The sequence below is a fragment of the Chenopodium album genome, chromosome 1, assembly GCF_948465745.1.
Source record: "Chenopodium album chromosome 1, dcCheAlbu1.1, whole genome shotgun sequence".
Classification (NCBI taxonomy): Eukaryota; Viridiplantae; Streptophyta; class Magnoliopsida; order Caryophyllales; family Amaranthaceae; genus Chenopodium; species Chenopodium album.
In genome coordinates, this window is record NC_137834.1 from 30,043,700 (window position 1) to 30,049,747 (window position 6,048).

Here is a 6,048-nt window from a genome sequence, read left to right on the forward strand (position 1 = left end):
CTCAACGTTATTTTTGCTAACGTCTTGCCTTCTGTTTTAGACGGGGTGTTACATCTTAATACCAATGTGTACTAAGTATCGTCTTTTGCTTGGTCCATTGTCGAAAATACTTTCAAATCTAAGCATTTAGCATTTGATAGTTATTTCACAATAGAGTTCATAAACTTTTCGTTGGACCTTTATATAATTTACTTTTGCTCCCACTAAACTTCTTATTCATAAGAATTTCTATGTTTCTCCATAAGTCAATCCTCTTATTAAATTCATGAGAAAACATGTTCAAATTCCTATATGCAATGCTTCCATTAATCCCATGACGGATTCCTTGAGCTTGCTTTTAAATCTAGCCTTTATTTAGATTTTCAAAACCCTTAGACTATTTTCATAGTCATTTCCAAAATCCTATTTTTGGAAGGCGGTTTTGGTATCTATTTTGCCATATTTCATATGAGCAATTTCACTAAAACAATCACGAAAAGAGTTTAGCATTCCGATTGGTGAATAGGTTTTTATTAAAATCAACTCCGTGAATTTAATTGTATCCTTTTCAACCAATCTAGTTATGTATGCATATACATTTCCACATTTGTTAGTTTTCTCCTTGAAAACTTATTTGCAATCGATGAGTCTTTCACCCTTTATGCAAATTAATCAAGTTTCAAACATGGAGTCTATCTCGGATTTTTTATGGCCTCTAACCATTATTCGGAATTTGGATTTAGCTATCTTACAAGGCATTATTCCTTTACTATCTAATAGTAAATAGTATGCTTGTAAGTTTTAGTTTTCTTTCTAACTTAATAGAAAATTTATAGGATTCAACCCAAGCCTTTGGTGAATTCTATACCTATATGGGGTTATTGCATCAAACAATGAGTTTCAAGGCGCTTCCAAAGCCCTTTGATTTTCTTGATCTTACTCCAAATTTTCAAAAGTTTTGTGAGAAATTAATTCTCTTTTAAGGCACTTATAAAGTCCTTTTGAGTATTCTTGATCAAGTATTCTCACGAACCCCTTTTAAGTTCTTCTGAGATTCTCAGTTCTAGTTTGTTGCTAAGCTCGCTTGTCATCGAGTTCATTTTCCTCCCACTTGTCGTTTTGGAAATGTGTTACTTTCCAAAAAGACACCACTTAGAGCAACAAACAGTATGTTCCCAATTAGGTTGTGGAGGTAATGCCCGTGATATGCTTACAAAGAGACATGTATATTGTCTTTGGGTAAAAGTTCGTTGTAAAACAAACAGTTAGCTCCCACTTGAGCCATCTTAGCCTTTAATGAGCCATTAAGCTCCCACTCAAACACCTAGCTCTTGCTAAGTCGGGAGGTCCCACTGAGTCACTTAGCTCTCACTGAGCCAGTGAACTCCCACTGTGGCTAAGAGTTTTAGACATATACTTGAAAAGACATTTAGAAGATAATTCTATCCAAAACTGAATATGGCGTCCTTTCTTAGCTTCAACATTTTGTTTAGTGTAACATTACTCCTTCGCCAAATCTTAAGAACTTTATAGAAAGCGATGTGATTCGTCATTGTTTGAGTCATTTTTAAATGGCATTGAGGTCTCCGTGAAGACACACTATGTTCTTTGGGGAGTTATTTATGAAAATTTCAATTTCATAACTTTGTGATGGTCACGCTTGGCTCAAGCAAAAATCGCTCTATCTGATCTAGACGTTTTGAGATCTTGCCAAGCCGATTTTGTACTTCACTAAAACTCTTGAACTATTCAAGGTCAAGTTTGTTCACATTTGATGAATATAGCCATATTCTTTCAAATTCTTTGTGAAACGTTGAAGTAAATGAATTGATATGTCTATTTTATATAGTATTTTACCCCCGTCCCTTGGTCATAATTAGTAGTGTTTTTGGCCCTTTAGGGCCACTTTTATTACTAATATGTGTTTTCTAGTGTTTTCGTAGTTTTGGTTAAGTTTTGCAGGGAATTGCACCTTTGGAGCATTTTCCCGGGATTTTTATGAAGCGACTACGAGCATTGGAGGAACACGACCATTTTTGAAGCCCAAGACCGGCTAGAGCCATCGAGCCGGTGATTAAAGGCTCGGTTAGTTGGATCACGAGGTAATTGGACCACGTATTCGAGACCCGAGAGGAAATATGGATTGGGCCGAGAAATCTAGCCCAAATCGAAGTCCAAACCTTGAAGATGAAGCCGGGCCCGATCGGGCAAGCTTACGCCCGATCGGGCGAGCTGCGCGCATGCCAGCTGCCAAGGAGAGGCGCGCCCGATCGGGTGAGCGTAGGCTCGATCGGGCGCGGCAAAATAGTCTGGGCATAGGAAAAAAGGCGGGCCCGATCGGGCGCCCCCTTCGCCCGATCGGGCGCGTGTTTTGTTAGAACCTGACTAAGCTTTGTTTAATTCGTGTTTTAGGAGAGATATATATTCGTTTTGTACGGATAATTAATTACTTTTTTCTCTTAGACTTTCTCTCTCTACTTAGTATTTTTCTCTCTCTAGAATTCTCTCTAAACTCTTGTACTTAATTCCTTCATTAATTTCAGATTTGTTTTGGTACAATTTCTTCCCTTTCTAATTTCAGCTATTTTAATTGTTTTCTTGTTTATGTTTTTAATCGTTTATTTAATTGGATTAGTTATGATGATTAGTGAGTAGTTTAATTCTAGGGTTTATGGGGATCCATAATTAATATGAAGGGATAGTTTGTTAATATTGATTATTGATATTGCATGATAATTTCTTATTGAATTGTTTTAATTCTTTGCAATTAGATTATGAATCGAGCAGATGTAACTTGATTGTAAATGTTTAGCAATATTGAATTGATGAATCGAGCAAATGTTGATTTAATATTAAAGGCTATTTTTAATAGGAACTTAGGTCTAATAAATTGCGAGAGCCTGTTAGATCCATGTTGGTTAATAAATTGCGAGAGCCTGTTAATCATGTTATTAATGCATTGTTAATTATTAATTGCTTCGTTCTATCCCGGAATATTAATTATTGGTGAACCTGTGACCCTAGGTTTCCTTATTATTGATTCTTTTCTCCCTAAACTCATCCTTCGTAGTATAGAATTCATATTTAAAATATTGGTTACTTAGATAATTTAGATTATAACAATTAATTAGAATTAAAAAGACTTGTTTCCCTATGGAGTTCGACCCTACTTCCCTATCTACTATAGTTAGTGATTTAGGTAATTATTTTTGATTAGGGGATACGACTTTACCCTGTCAAAATTTGGCGTCGTTGCCGGGGAAACGGTTTTATTTTTTATTTTTTAATTTTATTTTTGTAGTCTAGATTATCCCCCCTTTTTGCCACAGAGAACATTAGTTTTTTGAGGCAAATCTCATATTTGTCTCTAGTTCTTTGTTTATGCCCAGGTGTTCTAGATCAGGTGATATCCCTTTTGATCCTGAGATCGAGCGTTCTTTTCATAGGCAAAGGAGACTCTATAGACAAATTCTGGCGGGTTCTGAGGAGGATAACGATCGAAGAGATTCTCCCCCTGATTCTAGTGATACAAATATTCCTTCAGATTCAGAATCAGAGATGACGACCCAGAAGAAACTCAGTGATTATTCGCAACCGAAGCTCACAGATTTCCCGCACCTTACTCCTACTCCGGCTGTAGATGGAGTTCAATTTGAGATCAAGCCCCAATTTATCACTATGATAGAGAGGAAGCAGTTCAGCGGAGCTAAGGGTGAAGATCCTAATCTTCACATCGCAGATTTCTGCCAATATTGTAACACCATTAGACAAGCCGGGGTTACGCAGGACCAAATCAGGGAGATTCTTTTTCCCTTTTCATTATGTGGCAAAGCAAAATTATGGTTTAATGGTTTGAATAGAATTGCACTTGGTATTACTGATCGGGAAACTCTCTCTTTGAATTTCTATAATAAATATTATCCTGCAGAGAGAATAGCGGTGCTAAGAAGTGCTATTCAGAACTTCGCTCAAGAGGCCGATGAATCATTATATGAGGCTTGGGAGAGGTTCAAGGATCTACAGAGAGAGTGCCCCCACCACAATCTAGCACAATGGCAATTGATCCAAGCATTCTATAATGGACTTGGAAATTCTTCTAGATCAGTACTAGATTCGGCAGCTAGTGGGAGGTTTATGAATTTAAATGTGGATGATGCAGGACAGGTTATCGAAGACATGGCAATACACAATTCCCAATATAGGAATCCGAGGGGGTTTGCAAATAAGGGAAAACATAATGTCGATTCCGTATCCTTTTTGCAAGCTCAATTAACATCTATTTTCCAAAAATTAGATAATCTTACTGCTGCTCCTAACTCTGTAGCTAATGTTTCTGCTGTTGCTAACCACGAAGCTTTTTGTGAAAATTGTGGAATTGTAGGTCATTGGGAGCAAGATTGTAGGAGCTCTATGGAACAAGTTAATGCCTTCCAAACCTATAGGCAAAATAACCCCTATTCCGATTCCTACAATGCCGGTTATAAAAACCATCCTTATCTTTCATACCGGAGTACCAATGTACAAAACCCTCCACCTCCACAACAACCACAACAGCAACCCCCACCACAGCAAAAATATTACCATCCTAATGCCGGCCAGAAAAGCCAAGCATCACCCTCATCATCTTCCGACCCTGCCATGACAGAAATTAGAGCAATGCTAGCTAATATGCAAAAGCACATGAAGAGTAGGGATGCGCAAATTGATTCTATTCTAGCTCATAATAAAATCATGGACAATCAAATTGCACAACTTTCATCTACCCTACAATCCCGTCAGCAGGGGGCTCTACCATCACAACCTATCCATCCTATAGACCATGCTAATGCAATCACTCTAAGGAGTGGTTCACATTATGATGGACCTCCTATGCCACAGGAAGATGGACCAGTTTCTAATCTAGATTCCTCTATACCAAACGGTAATCCTGCTAGTCCTGCAGGGCTACAAAAAGATACTAACCCTACTAATGTTTCTGTGCAGGGTAAATTGCAGGATAAGGGAGGAGTTGTGCAGAGCCCAGTTATCAAGCTTCCATTCCCTAATAGACAACTGAAGAGTAAGCTTGATAAACAATTCGGTAAGTTTTTAGAGGTGGTGAAAAACCTGCAGGTAACAGTTCCTTTCACTGATTTAATCACTCAAGTACCTGCTTATGCTAAATTCATGAAAGACATTCTGACTAGGAAAAGGGCCTTTAATGAAGTAGAAACTGTAGCTTTCACAGAGGAGTGTAGCGCTTATTTGCAAAATAAATCCCCTCCTAAATTAAAGGATCCCGGTAGTTTTTCTATCCCTTGTCACATTGGGAATGTTTTTTATTGATAAAGCTTTATGTGATCTGGGTGCTAGTGTCAGTGTCATGCCATCATCTATATGTGCTAAATTAAATATGGGGGAATTAAAAATTACTAATATAACTTTGCAAATGGCAGATCGTTCGGTAAAATACCCTTTGGGTATTTTAGAGGACGTACCTGTCAGAGTTGGTAAATTTTTTATTCCTGTCGATTTTGTTGTTTTAGATATGGCAGAGGACACACAAATACCCATTATATTAGGTAGGCCTTTCCTCCACACTGCAGGGGCTATTATTGATGTGAAAAATGGTAAACCGACCCTCTCTGTAGGTGACGATAATGTTACTTTTAATTTAGGGAAGGTTTTGAAAGGGCCTATGTTGGAGGAAAATTGTTGTTATATTGATACAATTGATATAATGGACAATATTTGTGTTGATAGCTTGCCACAGGTTCTTGCGAAGGATCCCTTGGAGGAAGTTCTCTGCGGGAATTTATCTAACGATAATGCAAGCATTTGGGGTAATGAGGTCCAAAGTATTGAAAAAGCTCTTTCCTTAGAAGAGTTAAGCCCCAAGGAGACAATGAAGGTAGTAAATTTAGTTCAGGAATCAAAACCTGAGCTAAAACCTCTCTCTTCTCATTTAAAATATGTTTTTCTAGATGAGCAGGAACTACACCCCGTGATCATCAGTACTGCACTCACTGACCTACAATCTTCCCAACTTCTAGGGGTCCTAAAAACCCATAAGAAGGCTATAGGATACAG

At 37.8% G+C, this 6,048-nt stretch overlaps 1 non-coding gene across 1 annotated transcript; it reads right to left on the minus strand.

Moving 5' to 3' along the window:
* Positions 1 to 3,918: 3,918 nt before the first annotated feature.
* LOC145566602 (small nucleolar RNA R71) lies at positions 3,919 to 4,025 on the minus strand. Its single transcript, XR_014095458.1, has one exon. It is a non-coding gene; the product is annotated as a small nucleolar RNA R71 (small nucleolar RNA).
* Between the last annotated feature and the right edge of the window lie 2,023 nt (positions 4,026 to 6,048).